At 38.7% G+C, this 15,382-nt stretch overlaps 1 long non-coding RNA gene across 1 annotated transcript; it reads left to right on the forward strand.

The window, feature by feature from the left end:
* Positions 1-354: 354 nt before the first annotated feature.
* LOC144223273 (uncharacterized) lies at positions 355-7,871 on the forward strand. The gene is made up of 4 exons (XR_013332640.1): positions 355-540; positions 813-933; positions 2,125-2,218; positions 7,616-7,871. It is a non-coding gene; the product is annotated as an uncharacterized LOC144223273 (long non-coding RNA).
* Positions 7,872-15,382: the final 7,511 nt, after the last annotated feature.

Raw genomic sequence — 15,382 nt, forward strand, 5'->3', positions numbered from 1 at the left:
TCCCAACCTCTTTTCAAGATCTCCTTATTATAGCCCAGCAGCCTCAGCAATTGTATTTGTCAACACTGTAGGGAGAACTGGGCGACCTGTTGGTGGGCTCAGCAAATTGGGGTTTGCCATGTGAATACTGATGTTCTCTGAAGCTCCATCCTGTCATTCAGAATGACATTTCATTCTGTTTATTGTGATTAGTTTTTTGCAGTAACGTTTTAAAAGTGTAATTGCTTTTGTAGTCTCGGGAACAAAGGGCCCCTAAAGCCACATTCAGAGATGTATATAATTGTTAGGCAGGTTGGGGAGGTTACAAATAGTGAGATTTTGAAAAGAGATAGTACATAGATTTAAATACATGAATTTGTTTCTTTCAAGCCTTTTGCCAAAAGGGTTTGCAACAATGCAGATAATAAAACTTGAATTTAAAGCGATTTCAAAAAAGGAATGGAGAGAGTTCAAGGAAACCATGGTGTTGATCATTGATTGCAGGGGGAATTGGAGATGGTGAATTCAACTATTCAGACATAAAGTGAATAATTCATGAGGGTGAGTAAAGTAATACAATTCAGGGTTGACAATGCATTTATATCAAATAGTGGTACGTATATATAGCTGCTATTTTGGTGTCTAATAAACTAATAGAATTTACTAATATCCATTAAAATAAGAATGATATATGCAAGATCCAAGAAATATGTTTGATACTGGTCAGACCCTTATCACAGATAAAGCATTTCCTTTATAGTGAAGAAAAGACATGGAAAGAAGAGTAGGATCTATCCATTCAGTTCCTCATTCATTCATTCATTCATTCCAAGATGTTTATGCTGTGTCTGCTGGATACAAGTCACCCTTCTAGATGCTGTGAAGAAGAGTTCCTGTTTCATGAAGCTTAGAATCCACAGATGGGGCCAAGTAATATGCAGGCTGATAAATAGTGTATGTATAATTGAATTTTACCTTGTGATATGTTCCATTAAAATAAGAGTCAGATGTTAGAGAGTGACTAGGAACAGTTTTTAATAGAATGACTCTACTTTCAAGGTATACTGGACACAGGAAAATGGTGGTCATTAAAGACCTGCTTGGGACAGCCTTGCTGATGGAATCTTGGGAGGAAGATAAGTGATGACCTAGGACAGGGGAGAATCACAGGAGCAAAGTGTCTGGGTGAGGAAAGGGAGATGGGACCCAGTGAGCAAGGGGTCTGTCTCTCAGTGGGAGCATAGACTGGTCATCCATTACAACGGGAAGGGAAACTTTGCTGGGTTTGAGGCAAGGTCGGCCATTATCTGTATTTTTGTTTTAATGAGCCTGTCTTATTGCAGAGTTTACACTAGTGCATGTATGCTTGTATATGTCCCAGGGACAGGGTAGGTGGAGCAGGTCGGCATTTGAAGAGGCTACTGCAATGGTCCAGGTGAAAACTAGCAGATACATGAATGAAGATGACATGTGGTGGTTGGGGAGATGTGGTTAGATTCCAAAAATATCTAGAAGGGAGATGCTGATGGATGGGAAGTTGGGTGTGAGGAAAGGAGAGAATTCGAGGACCAGTCTCAAGTTTCCAGCCTGGGCAGCTGAAAGAATTGATAACAGTGCATATAGAAATGAGAAAAATTATGGGAAATGTAAGAGTTGGGAGAAAAAAAAGTTTTCTCGGATATATTTTTTTTAATGTTTATTTTTGAGACGGGGGGAGGAGCAGAGAGAGAGAGTGAGACACAGAATCCTAATCAGCTGAGCTGTCAGCAGAGAACCAGATGCAGGGCATGAACCCATGGACCATGAGACCATGACCTGAGCCAAAGTATCAAGCTCAACCAACTGACACAAATGCCCCTGTTTCTCAGATATTTTAAAGGTGAGGAGATGCCTATTAGATATAGTCAAAGTGTAAGTGTTCTGGCCAATGATACTTAGAGCCAAGATGCTATGATGTTTAAGGGTCTATCGACTCTGGAGCCAGAATGCCTGGGTTCAGACAGCTCAGCTTACTCATCTGAAAAATGAAGATTATCATAGTACCCACCTTCTTAAGATGTTGGAAGAATTAAATGATGAATTTTTGTAAAGTCCTAGAATATTGTCTAGCACATATGAAGCATCTAAAGTGTTATATCTTTATAGAGGCAGTATTGCTGATGTGAAGAAGAAAGTTTCGGGATAGCGAGACAACATGTATACAGATATGAAAGTGACCATCCCAACATAGAAGTGTCAAGTATGAACCTCTTTTTTTTTTATTGTAAAGGTTTCCATTTTTTAATGTTATTTATTTCTGAGAGAGACAGAGACAGAGAGAGACAGAGAGAGACAGAGAGAGAGCATGAGCAGGGGAGGGTCAGAGAGAGAGGGAAACACAGAATCCGAAACAAGTTCTAGGCTCTGAGCTGTCAGCACAGAGCCCGATGCAGAGCCCGAACCCATGAATCATGAGATCATGACCTGAGCCAAAGTCGGACGCTTGACTGACTGAGCCACCCGGGAGCCCCAGGTGTGAGCCTCTTAAAAGGAAAATCCATATTGTGGTTTCCATAATTACTTTATTACTGAGCCTTGTGAGAAAATAATTGGAAAGGCATTCATTCATTATTCTGTAGGACATTTTTAAGTGTAGTTTTGGTGTGATGTGGAGAACTTTGAACTCACTGAATGTTAAGCAATTCTTGTGCTTCACTGAGGTGTTACTACACAAATCACATGAAACTCTAATGGTCTGTGGGCTTCCTTTCCATGGAAGTTGACTTTTTTCTCATAGTGAGCTTTTTCTTTTGTAGGATCTGAATGCTTCATCCTTGTACTGTGATCAGAAAGCATATAGTTCATGGCAGTCAGCACTTGGTATCTGAACTGATGTGCATTGGGAATTTTAGGCTGGGTGGATTCATTGAACAGAAGTTCCTGGCTACATATTAAGACATCAATTGTTAAACAAATTGAAAATAATTTCTTGAAGAAAGCATTATTTTAAGTTTTCTGATATAAAGTTAATGCAGTGTCATAGGCAGAGTCTTTCTCAGGTTACTTCTTATAAAAATAACATTTTAAAAGTTATGAGTACTATTGAAGAGTTTCCTTTTGAAGGTTTTTAAGATGATACCATGACATTTTAAGTGAGGAGTCCCAACATTTCAGGCATCTATTCAGTTAACTGATAATTAATTCCCCTTATGAATTTCAAATATATGAAAATAACAAATGATTTGCCAAATGTTCTCAAAGAATCAGTAACAGATCTAATTATAGGTAGTATTTGACCCCCAAATGGTTGATGTCCACAGTATAAGTCCTGGTCAGGGCTTGTTATCTTATTTGTTTTAAATTAGAATGAGAGACTATTGTCAAATGAATCAATCAAAATATGACATGATGACAGATGGCTGTATTGTCAGCATGATCCAGAGAAAATCCTAAAATACTGAACATGGCTTGATTAATTTCAGTGGCTTATTAGGAGTACTTAAAAATGAATTCATAATACTTGCTATAATCCACATTATTAATCCCTCTCTTGCTGATCTGTTTTGACTAGAGTCTAGGTGGTGGTGGGGATGGACAGGGGGTGGGGAAGGAAGGCCTTTGAAAGAAGCTACTGCAGTGGTCCAGGTGGAGATATTGTTATGGGTTGAATTGTGTCCTCCAAAAATTGATATCGAAGACCCAAACCCCAGTATTTTAGAAAGTGACTTGATTTGGAAATAAGGTTGTTGCAATTGTAATTAGTTAAGGTAAGGTCATACCGGAGTATTGTGGGTCCCTAATCCAATATGACACGTATCTTTATAAGAAGAGGAGAAAACACAAATGCACAGACACAATGAGAAGGTCAAGGGTGGAGGCAGAGATTGGAGCAAGGCAGCTGTAAGCCAAGGAACCCCAAGGATTATTGGCCAAACGAGAAGCTACAAGACACAAGGAAGAATTTTACCTGGACTCGTGGGGGAGCAAAGCCTATCTGACACCTTGGTTTTGGACCTCTCATTTCTAGAACTGAGAGAGAATAAATTTGTTTTTAGCCACTCATTTTGTGGCGCTTTGCTATTGCAGCCTAGGAAACAAATACAGATATGATATTAGTGCAATACAAGACAAGGCTTCAACATTAATTCTTCACTGAGAACAACAGCCCCTCTAGACAAACCTCCTTAATTGAAGTCGCTGTTGTGTATTCAAAAGGCATAAAATGCACAATGACCTGGAGCATTCATGAAAATATGTAATCTTAAAAATTTTTTTGTAATGCTCATTTGTATTTTTGAAAGAGAGAGAGAAAAGAGAGAAAGAGCACAAGCAGGGGAAAGCAGAGAGGGAGGGAGACTCAGAACCTGAAGCAGGCTCCAGGCTTTGAGCTGTCAGCACAGAGCTTGACGGGGACTTGAACTCACAGACTGTGAGACCAAGACCTGAACAGAAGTCGGATGCTTAACCAACTGAGCCACCCAGGTGCCCCAACAATATGTAATCTTTATCATGAATATCCATGACATAGGTGCCCAACACTGTGCTAGCTTTGATATATGCTATCTTAATTTATCCCTTCATGAAACCCATGAGTGCTTTATAATTATTCCCTATTTTTTTTTCTTGTAATGAATAAGGAACTGGAGGTTTAGAGAGATTATAAGTCTTACCCAGGGTCACGCAGTTAGGAAAAGATCTACAGTGGAAAGCTAGCACTCAAGGTCAGTCTGGTCTGTAGTCTGAACTTTTAGTTTTTATCTATAGAGGCTTCACAGTCAAAGTCTTGACATGGGATAGACTTCTGGGCTAATCTCCCTCTTTTCTGATCATTTGCTTGCTGCCCTCTCATCCCTGTTGGCCAAATCCAGAGAGTCAGAGGGGGGTGGAAGGGAGGTGTGAAGCAACATTCCTTCTCAGACACAGAGTGAAAAGAAAGCCGTCTCCAAAAGACCCAGAAGGCCATTCCATGTTGCTGCAACTTAAGGTCTTTGGTTGACTCATAAGTTTGTTTGGAATGTGAAACATTTGGTTAGTGTCAAAACTGCATACTCTTAACCCATGAATCACAAAATGCCTTTTTGTACGGGGGTAGGGAGTAGTGATCATGTACAAGAGTTACCTATTCTTCAAAAATAACTGGGAAAAATATGATTGGTAGTGATTATATTTGTCAAGAAAGACCAAAAGCCTCCAGGGTTCTGTTTGTAGATTTGGTCACTAATGTGCTGTGAGATATTTGACAAGGCACTGAACAGTGGAACTAATATCTTATCCCTGTTCTTCCACCCCTAGGAAGGAGCAATGGGGAAATGGGCTCTGGCTTTGAAGAACCAGTATCAATTTTGTCTTTGGTTTCACCTACGTTAGTGAGAAAACAATTCATTTAAAACAGACTAATACAATGATTCCCTTAATTAGAAAATATTCCACAAGACTATGCTTGGAAAACAAATCTTCCCATCCTATTTTAAGGAGAGTTTATCAAGTTTTATGATTTCCATGGTTTCTCTTTAAAGCAAACCATTCCCTCGCAAAATCTATAATCACTAAGGTGTATTTTAGGTTCTCTCTCTGTAATGATTTCTTTCGCGGTGGCTCAAATTCATTCTATTTGGCTTAATTTGGCACCTCTATAATATGATATATTAAAACTTTGTTGTGACTGTAGATAATGGTAATCTATAGAGCTTTATATTATTTGAAACCATGGCTCAATGTTTTAGGAAAATGGAAACAATATGTGGACAGAGTCAGTGATTCAGCTGTGTAGAGTGACTAATCAAATAACTGATATTATATTACAAAAACAAAGAATCCCAGACCTGGAATATATCTCTAAGATCATCTGGTAGACCTTATACATAGATATGTAAAAGTCCCATTTAGGGGCACCTGGGTGGTTCAGTCAGTTAAGTGTTCGACTTCAGTTCAGATCACGATCTCACCACTTGTGAGTTCAAGCCCTGCGTTGGGCTCAGTGCTGACAGCTCAGAGCCTGGAGTCTGCTTCAGATTCTGAGTCTCGCACTCCCACTCTATCTCTGTCTCTCAAAAATAAATAAACATTAAAAAAATTTTGAAAAGGTCCCATTTAAAATTAAGGTTAGGCAAGCTCAGGGAGCTAAGGTGACTTGCCCAAGGTCATGCAGGCAGTTTTAATCTCTGCAACACTAGGAAGGGTAATTCATTTAGCAATTGGCTAGTGGAAAAACCATTAATCAAATATTACAAATCAGATTTTAATATTATTGCCTGGTATTTAGGAATCCAACATTCCAGTTTTAAATTCCTCTCCACTACTTTGGGCAATATATTTGAGCACTCAGTGCTTGATTTCCTCTCCTTGCAACTGACCTCACTGAGTTTATGAAGAAAATATATGGAAACTAGTATTGTTTGCCTTTTTAAAAAAAGTTTATTGATTTATTTTTGAGAGAGAGAGAGAGAGAGAGAATCCCAATCAGGCTCTGTGTTGTCAGTGCAGAGCCTGATGGGGGGCTTGAACTCATGAACTATGAGATCATGACCTGAGCTGAAATAGTCATATGCTTAAATGACTGAGCCACCCAGGCACAGCAAATCTTATTTGCTTTTTATTGTATCTTGTCTTCTGAACTGGTTTGTCTGAAGACATGTTTATAGGTCGAAAGAAGGCATTTTCAAAGACTTAGGAAATAAAGGTCACATTCCCACTGACAATGTGACTATTCCCTAGATGAAATGTACATCTACAATTGCCATCTTGTAGCATTTCAGTAACACCCTGTTACTTTTATTGCACCCATGGATAGTTTAATGATAAGACCATATTTATTACAACCTATTTATTAATTAAATGATGGAATGTCCTTAGAGAAATAAAGTTTTGCACATTTAAAACTGTCTTTCAATACATACATTCAATTATGAATGATATCTAAATGAAAGAGAAACAGATAATTCTTTTCTTCAGCCTCCACCCCCTCCTCCCCTTTTTAACAACAGAAATAATTGTTCCCAGAAGTCTCTATCCTGTGAAGCCTGGGTTGTCATCCTTTGATGTGTCTCTCACATGTTAAGATCAAATAGTTCCCATAATTACGTTTGGTAATTTTAGAGTCATTATTTTTGTTGTTAAGATTTTCTGTACTCAAAAAAATAAAATTCTAGGTCAACAAGTCATTGTGTAATGAAAAAAAAACCTAGCAGCATGATAAAAGTGGGGAAGGAATGAAAATGTGTTATATTACCTTTGATTCTGGATACTGTAGGTATACATGCACAGTCTCAGTAATGTAAGTTGAAAATGACCGCTTAACATGTGTGTTAAAGAACCCCTTTGACAAACCGTGTCTAATTGAAGTGGATAATCTCAGTAGTCATGCTGATGCTTAGGAAATAATGGTCTTAAGGAACAGCTCTAGTATTCACTGAAAGACTCTATAGAAATACAAGAAATACACTTGAACTTGAGTTTGTTGGTAACAGGGATTTATGGTCGTATCCTAAAGCACTTTGCTAATGGTATTTCCAGGTGTTTAGGATTTCATTTTCGAATTATGTGAGTGCCACACAAAAGGAAAAGCTTGCAATTAAATATCATGTTTGCAAATATGTCTCAATAATATTTGGGGCATTTCCATTACCCGATATGCATACTGTCTTTCAATTCCTTGCAGGGAAGCATTTTACAGCAGGATACATCCTCTGCAGCAAATTTTAAGTGTAGTCCTGTCTGAAGGGAGGCAGATGAAGAGGATGACGTTCTTCTGTCCCTGGCAACCTGTAGATCATAAGACGATACTGACATTGCGGCTGAAGTCTATCTTTCACTGCACTTGCTCAAAGGAAGTACGGGCCATATGGCCAAATTGGAAGGACACAAAACACTCATTACGATCCAATTTAGTCACTTATGTGACTGGACAGTACTGCACAGCCTGTAATTATTCCTATTTGGCTCCTGGTGAATCAAATAAAAGGATATTTTCCTGACCCATTTTATTTCATGCCTAATATATTCATGTCCTTGTAATCATATGCCCTAATCACTTAGGTCCAGGTTCTTCTTATGAAGCAAGAAGAGAGAGGGCTAGATTTTTTCCCCCCCATTTGTAAGGCTAAACAGAGGTATGCAAACAGTTGTCACCTTGAATAATGTGGATTGTTTCTGTGTGTGTGTGGAGGAGGGGACTTAGTCATTTCTAGAAAATTTTAGAATGATGGGATTAAAACCCAGCAAATTTGTACTCTTTGACCAGAATTTTTAATCTTTAGGAATTCATCCAATGGATGACTTAGGTATGTGCACAAGGATTCAACCATAAACATGTTCGTGGCAGTGTTATTTTTAATAGAGGAAAATGGAGAAAAACTAAATGTCTATTTAATTCATTTATTCATTGAAAAATACATAGTAAGCCATTATTCTGAGACATACACTGTTCTACTTGCTAACAATGACAATTGAATAAAATAATAGTGATATTCCAAGTGAGGGAATACTATGCAGCTACTAACCATGCTGCAGACGACTATTTAATGACACATCAAAATGTGGATGATACATTAGTGAAAATGTGAGTAATATACATGGGTGTACCTTAACATGAATATATTTTTCAAATGTACTGTAATGAATACATATTACTTTTCTAATAAGAAAAACAAAATAATAGACTTAAAACCAAACAACTCACAAAAAATAAAAATCTCTCAAGCCAAAAAATCCTGAATATGTCAGTTGTTAATGGTGGATCTTCTAAAGGAAAGGACTAAGTAAACAAATGCTTATTGAGGTCTTACTGTGTGATGCCTTGTGCAGGATGCTGGCCTGCAGTGGTGATGCCTTCAAGGAACGTACGATGTCACCAGTCATTCCAGGGTGTGAGCAGTTTGATGACTGGTGTAGGGTATCCAGATTCATCCAGAGATTGCATCATATACCAAAGTTTCTCTGAAAAAGGGTGGAGTGTTGCTCTACTCCCTTCTGGAAGAAGCATCAGACTGTCTTGGGTGTCATTACATTGTTTGAGGATGTCTCTCCTGCTTTTCTTCACTCTACATGAACTTGACTTTGGTGATGAGGAGTTGTTTCAAGCTGCACTTGCTCAGGGTTCCAGACACTGATAACTTTGGTCGCTGTGAAGAATTAGAACAGTCCCAAGTGATATTGACAGCATTGTAGTCTGGTAGTACAACAGGAGCTAGTAATTGGGAAGGGAAAAGAAAAAAGCCTCAGCATAGCACGTCAGACGGTGGCAATCAAAAGTTAAGAACAAAGATCTGGCTCATTCAGTCCATGTCCACATAGGCATCACAGGGTACAAATATAGAGAGGGCACAAGATGGAGGGAGCCAACCAGGGCATGACTTTGGACATATTTGCAACAATAAGAGTCAAGATCACCTGCACCATAGGAATTTATCAAAAACATGATTTCTTAATGGACAAGGCAGATTGGGAGTAAGAATAGAGCCATGGGAAGGCCTAATTCTGCCTGTCTTTAATGTGAGTAGTGTGAGTGACCAAATAAGTACATTTAATTAACAATGGGATTTGTCTGGCTCCTCTGGTATTTTCTGAGATGTGAGCACTGTACAACCAGTCTGCTTACACAGAAGTTAAGGAAAAGATACCCTTTACAGGAACTCTTCAATTCAGGAAGAAATGATTCTCTGGATTCTATGTCGTCCATCTTAGAACGTGTCGCGTTAAGTTTTCCTTGAGCCTTGCTTTAATTTCCTAGAGAAAAAGTTGACCTCGGGAGTGCTAAGGAAGTTCAAATAAATGTCTTCTCATGAATAAAGGGTACCTTCTCTGATTCTGTTGCTCTCATCTACATTAGGAAGCTTCAGCTTGGCTTCTCTTGTGTTCTAAACTGCTGAGTGATGGCCTCAAACTCTACCTGCCCACAGCAGATAAAGCTGATATATGTGTTTGAGACTTTGGAGTAAGGCAAACAGAAGCAAATAAAAGCTAAAATTCGAATGTAGGCAACACAATTAGATTAATCTATAGCCCGGTTTATGAAGAAAAACTAATTATGAATCAGATGTATAGTTTTCAGGGAATTTTTATGCAAGGTACATTGTATGTACTTCTTGTAATAAATTGCAGTAAAGAGTGCGTGTGTGTGCACACATTCACACATGGGTCTAGTAATTGAAGCCTACCGGGGGCTATGCTTTAACTTTAGATTTAAATTTGCCTCCAGTTTTAGAAAGCCTGCAGGTATTAAATTAGAAAGATCTGACTGCATGACTCTTCAGTTGGTTTTTGGAGCTCATTGCCTGCAATTAGAGCAACCACAAGTAGGATTTTGTTTATACGTGCAGCAGAATGAGATATAAAGTTGAGTGATGAGGGATGAATTTGATCAATTTAGGTAGTCAACCGGAATAATGTAGGCCAAACAGAGCTTTTTTTCATTCCTTAAAGGTTTTCAAGAGTCTGAATTTTCTGAATAATTCGTTTAACTGTCTTCAGACTGAGTCCTCATAAGTACGACTTCGTGTTACATACAATTTGGAAAATGCTGGAATTCCTCTGTAGATTGTTATTTTGCTTAAAAAATATGATAGATATTTAAAATCAATACTTTTTTAATGTAAAAAATTACCCCAATAATACTGAACCAGCATGCTGATTTGCTTTTTCAAGCCCAGAACAAGAAGCACAGTTTCTATCATTTTCTTCCTGCTACAAATCTGCAAAGGTGAAAGAAAGGAAGGTCACCTGACTTTGAATACTCAGGGTGCTTGGCATCATCACATCCTTCTCTTTTTCCTCTTTGGCCAAGTTCTGACTTCCCAGTGGTTCAAATTACTCAGTTTCTGTTTTGTTGCCCAGAAGATGCCAAGTCAGGCTAAGTTTTACTTCTTTGTTGCCTTAAAACGGAGTCTCTGTCTGTCACCCTGTTGGGGCTGGGGACTCTGTCCTTCCAATACTCCTGAAAACACAATTGTGTCACTTGTCTTCATTCTTTGTCATGCCATCAACCTTTCCAAGGTCTCTGGTCTCTGGGATGCACTTAGAATCTTGCCGACCATCCAGTGCCTGCTCACCTCAGGACATCTCCCCCTTGTCCTCCAGGTTGACCTCCCTGATATCAGGGCTTGTCTGTGACCCCCTTCCCCCTCCAACACCTAACAGGCTGACTGGGCCCCTCCTCCTGCCTTTGCCAGGGGCGGAGTTTCTTACTACTCATCAAACCCAGTACTGCAGAGTTACTTTCACATTTTATCATCTTGCAGTCTGTCCTTGTCGATATATCACAGGTGAGAAATGTATAAATTCTCTTCTTCTGATTCCATGAAAGTTCCTAATAAAGCAATTGAAAATGGCATAATTTTATTGTCTCATAACTCACTAAAAAAATTATATAAATCACAGCATCAGCAGGACTTTGGTGGAGTAAGATAAGACTGGTAGGTGTTGGTGAGAAATAAGGAGTGAAATATGACTACAAATATGACTCTACTTACATGTCTTGGTACTCTAAAGCTGCCATATAGATGATTCAGTGGGAATCAACTACAAGCATTTATCTTTGATCTATTATCTATCAGTGGTTAGATGGCTCTGTTGATCTTATTTGGCCTTGGGGCCTCAAGCAGGGCAACCGAGTCACATGTCTGTTCCCTGGGCCTTCAGCTTCAGCAGGTATTCTAGGCATGATCTCAAGGTGAAGGTGAAGGGGCAGAAGAGGGAGCCAGAACGTGTGCATGTCTGCTTGCATCAGGTCTGCTGCTGTCCCATTGGTGGAAGCAAATCACGTGACCAAGTTCAGGGTGGGCCATGAGAATGGTCAACCCCCACTAGGTAAGCCTGGTATAAAAGAGCACTTCCATGGCTGGTTTCATGTGCTAGAGGGCTGAGGAGAGGCACTGATCAGCTGCTAAAATGAATCCTGCAGTCTCCAAACAGGGCTCCTCAAGCCAAATCGTTTCATCATTTTTCATAACCTCCTAGAATTATAGATCTTATCATAAACAACAGACATCCATTGCTTTGGATGGAAGTTTGATTAAGAAGGAAAACCCCCAAAGAGTTTTCTCATCATAGAGAAATTGTGGTATTCTTGAAATCCAGGCAAATGTTTTCTATTATTGACATGACACTAATGCCTTGCAAAAATAGCAATAAGTATTTACTTTTAAGAGCTCTGTTGAAAGTAATATTTGTCTCTTCCATACATTGGTCTTGGGGATTTTTCTCTTTAGAAAACCAAACCAAACCAACCCAGATGAGTTTGAGTGAAGCCAGCATCTGTTGCCTTGCTTCATAGGAATCTGTCACCAGAACCACATTCCATTAGCCACCAATGTGTGGCTGGTTCAAAGCAACATGAGATGTATGTGGTTTCAAAGCCTTATCTTCCTTCCAGGAGCCAATCTTTCTTTTAGTCTCCAAGCAGCTTCCTAGGAATTCCTTGTGGGCCCTATGCCCCTTTCTTGAACATTCTACCCTAGTACCATTCCTAAAATAACTTTCCCCCAGGCAAGGCATTTTGCTTAGGATATTATTTTGCCATTTCCTGACTCATCAATATTTAATAGTTGGTCATATACTTTCACATTCCTGGAAGCTAATCCTTTTGCTAAGGTGTTAATAAATAAAATGGCTACCGCACAGTAGTTATGTTTAAAGGGAATCCTTTAATGATTTATGATGGCTTAGCTTATTTCAAGCCTTATGGCACTGCTGAAGAAAAGACTTGGTAGTGACAAATACTGACATATATTTTTCTGATTTCAAAATACTAAAAATTAATTTTTGATGATTAAAATGTTAAAAATTATGAATAAAATGAAATCACTCATAATTTCACAAAGGGATCAACTATTCAGATTTTTTCTCATTTTAGAATTTGTATGTATATGTATGTGTGTTAGTCAAACTATATGAAATTGCCAATATTCAATTGTTTTCTGAACTACAAAAACAACGGTTTTGTATGTTTTAACTTTATAGTAGTGATCATTCTTTCTATTAGTAGTGCTTCTGCAGAGAAATAGAATCAATAAATTAGATGGATTGATGATTTATCTATCATCTATTTATCTATCTATCTATCTATCCATCTATTTATCCATCTATCTATCTATCTATCATCTATCTGTCTGTCTATCTTAAGGGAGTGGGTGGGGAATGATTGAGGGAGAGGCAGAAGGTTTTTTTTTTTTTTTTTTTTTAAGGAATTCATTCATGATTATGGGGGCTGGCAAGTCCAAAATCTCTAGAGCAGGTTCAAGGAAGAGTAGATATTTCTGTTTTGAGTCTGAAGTCTGCAAGATTTCTAAGTTGCAGGCTTGAGGCAAAATTGCTTCTTTTTCAGGAAATTGGCCTTTGCCCTTAAGGCGTTCAGCCAATTGAGTGGCCCACCCACGTTATAGTGTTTTATGGTACAGTAATCTACTTTACTCAAAGTCTATGGATTTAAATGTTAATCACATCTAAGAATACATTCCCAACAACATCTTGACCAGTATTTGACCAAATAACTGGGCATCATAACCTAGCAGAGCTGGCACATAAAATTGATACTACATTCTTTAGAAATCTTTTTGCATTCTGGTTTTTTACTATTAAAAATAAATGGTGGTAATTATCGTGCTCAATAGAGCTCTGTCTACATCTTTGGTCAGCGTGTTATGTCTGTAAGAAGAGAAATCACTGGTGCACTCAGCAAAAGCAAAAATACCTCCTAGCTGTGAGGATACTAGGACATCTGAAATTTCTTTTGTCTCTCTAGGTATATGGCTTCCAATACATGGGGTCTGTCTTTCTCTCTTGTGGCCATGTCTGCAGCCAGTTGGTGGCATGGGACCTAACTGAGGAACTGGGGCATTCAAGATTGGGAAGTCAGTGGCTGATCATCTGGGGATAAATTGATACAAATATCTATAGCTCTTTTTTTAAAGTTTATTTATTTTTAGAGAGAGAGAACATGTGAGAGTGGGGTAAGGGCAGAGAGAGAGGGAGAGAGAATCCCAAGTAAGCTCTGCACTGTTGACACAGAGCCCAAAGCAGGACTTGAAGAACTCACGAACTATGAGATCATGACCTGAGCTGAAGTCAAAAGTCAGACCCTCAAACTATGGAGCCACTCCAGGCACCCTGAAAATATCAATAGCTTTTGAAGACAAAGGCTGCTCTCGGAGTCTTAGGCATGTTTTAATACCTTTGGAAAATAAAAAGTTGATATGAGATACAGCATTATATATATATTATTTTATTTGTTCCTCACGACAGTCTTATGAGATAGATACTACTATTATACCCACTTACAGTTAGAGAATCTGAGGCTAGAGAAGTTAAAGAGCTTGAATAAGAACAACTAAGCTCTTGAGTATTAATCTACTGGTGCAAGTATGTGATGCCATTAATCTTTCTATTGCTGGAAAGTGGAGAGAGGGTGGTAAAACCAGCTGTTAGCTAAACTTCTGGGAGCTGGGAGATTTGAGAGTGGCTGTTGTCATTCCATCGTGGAGGTACACACTGACATGAAAGCCAGAGAAAGCTGTGATGGCCCAAAGCCCAGAGGACCGAGCAAGTGTGTTTTTGGGTTACTTATTGAATATTTAGACATCATTTTATTATCTCACTGGGCAAAGACCTAGAGGTGTATTTCTGATGGAAAGACCAATGTGTATTTGCCATAATAGAAGTCAAGTGCCATACTTGTGAGTGAGTGCGTGAGTGACTCTGTGTGTATGTGTGTGTCTGTGTGTGTGTGCACACTGTGCTTTTGAAGCAAGACCATTATAACATAGAGAATAAATTATGCATTATACAATATTAGCTCAGGAGAGGGCCTTGGAGATTATCTAACATATCCCCTTGAGTTTTGGTTGTGGAGAGACTGAGTGCCCAAAATCTATTAGTCATTTCTACCCACTACTGCATTTATATAAAATCATACTTTTATGCTGAGAATATGACTTCAGTTAAACATATACCTTTGGGTTTTCTGAACAATGTCATTTTAAAATCTACTTTGCCATTGACTCCAAATCTATTGATGTCTTCTAGACATTCATATTTCAGGACTCAAACTGTTTCTCCAACACCATATTTCACCCTCAGAAGTGGCACAAAGGCTCCTGGTGAGACTGTTTGTTCCAAGAGTTTTTGATATGGAAAATCTGTTCACCATAATCATGACTGAATGTACTTGTTTCCAGGCCAACAGAGGAAGAAGAATCATACTTTTCTTTTTTGAGATGCTTTTGCTTTTATCATGGCACCTTTAATCTTGCTCTCCTGAGCTTCTGCTTCCCCATTCTCTCTTTGTACTTTTTCTACCAGAGGGACTTAGTTGACTTCTGTTGAAGCGGTGGCCAGAAATTGGGTGGGGGTGTCAATGAGTTCAGTTGAGAAGTAAAGGTGTTAGTGTCACCGTGGAGGAGGGAACTGCAATGTGTGAATCATTAGTTCACAT

This window comes from Crocuta crocuta, unplaced genomic scaffold (genome assembly GCF_008692635.1).
Source record: "Crocuta crocuta isolate KB4526 unplaced genomic scaffold, BGI_CrCroc_1.0 scaffold31, whole genome shotgun sequence".
Lineage (NCBI taxonomy): Eukaryota > Metazoa > Chordata > Mammalia > Carnivora > Hyaenidae > Crocuta > Crocuta crocuta.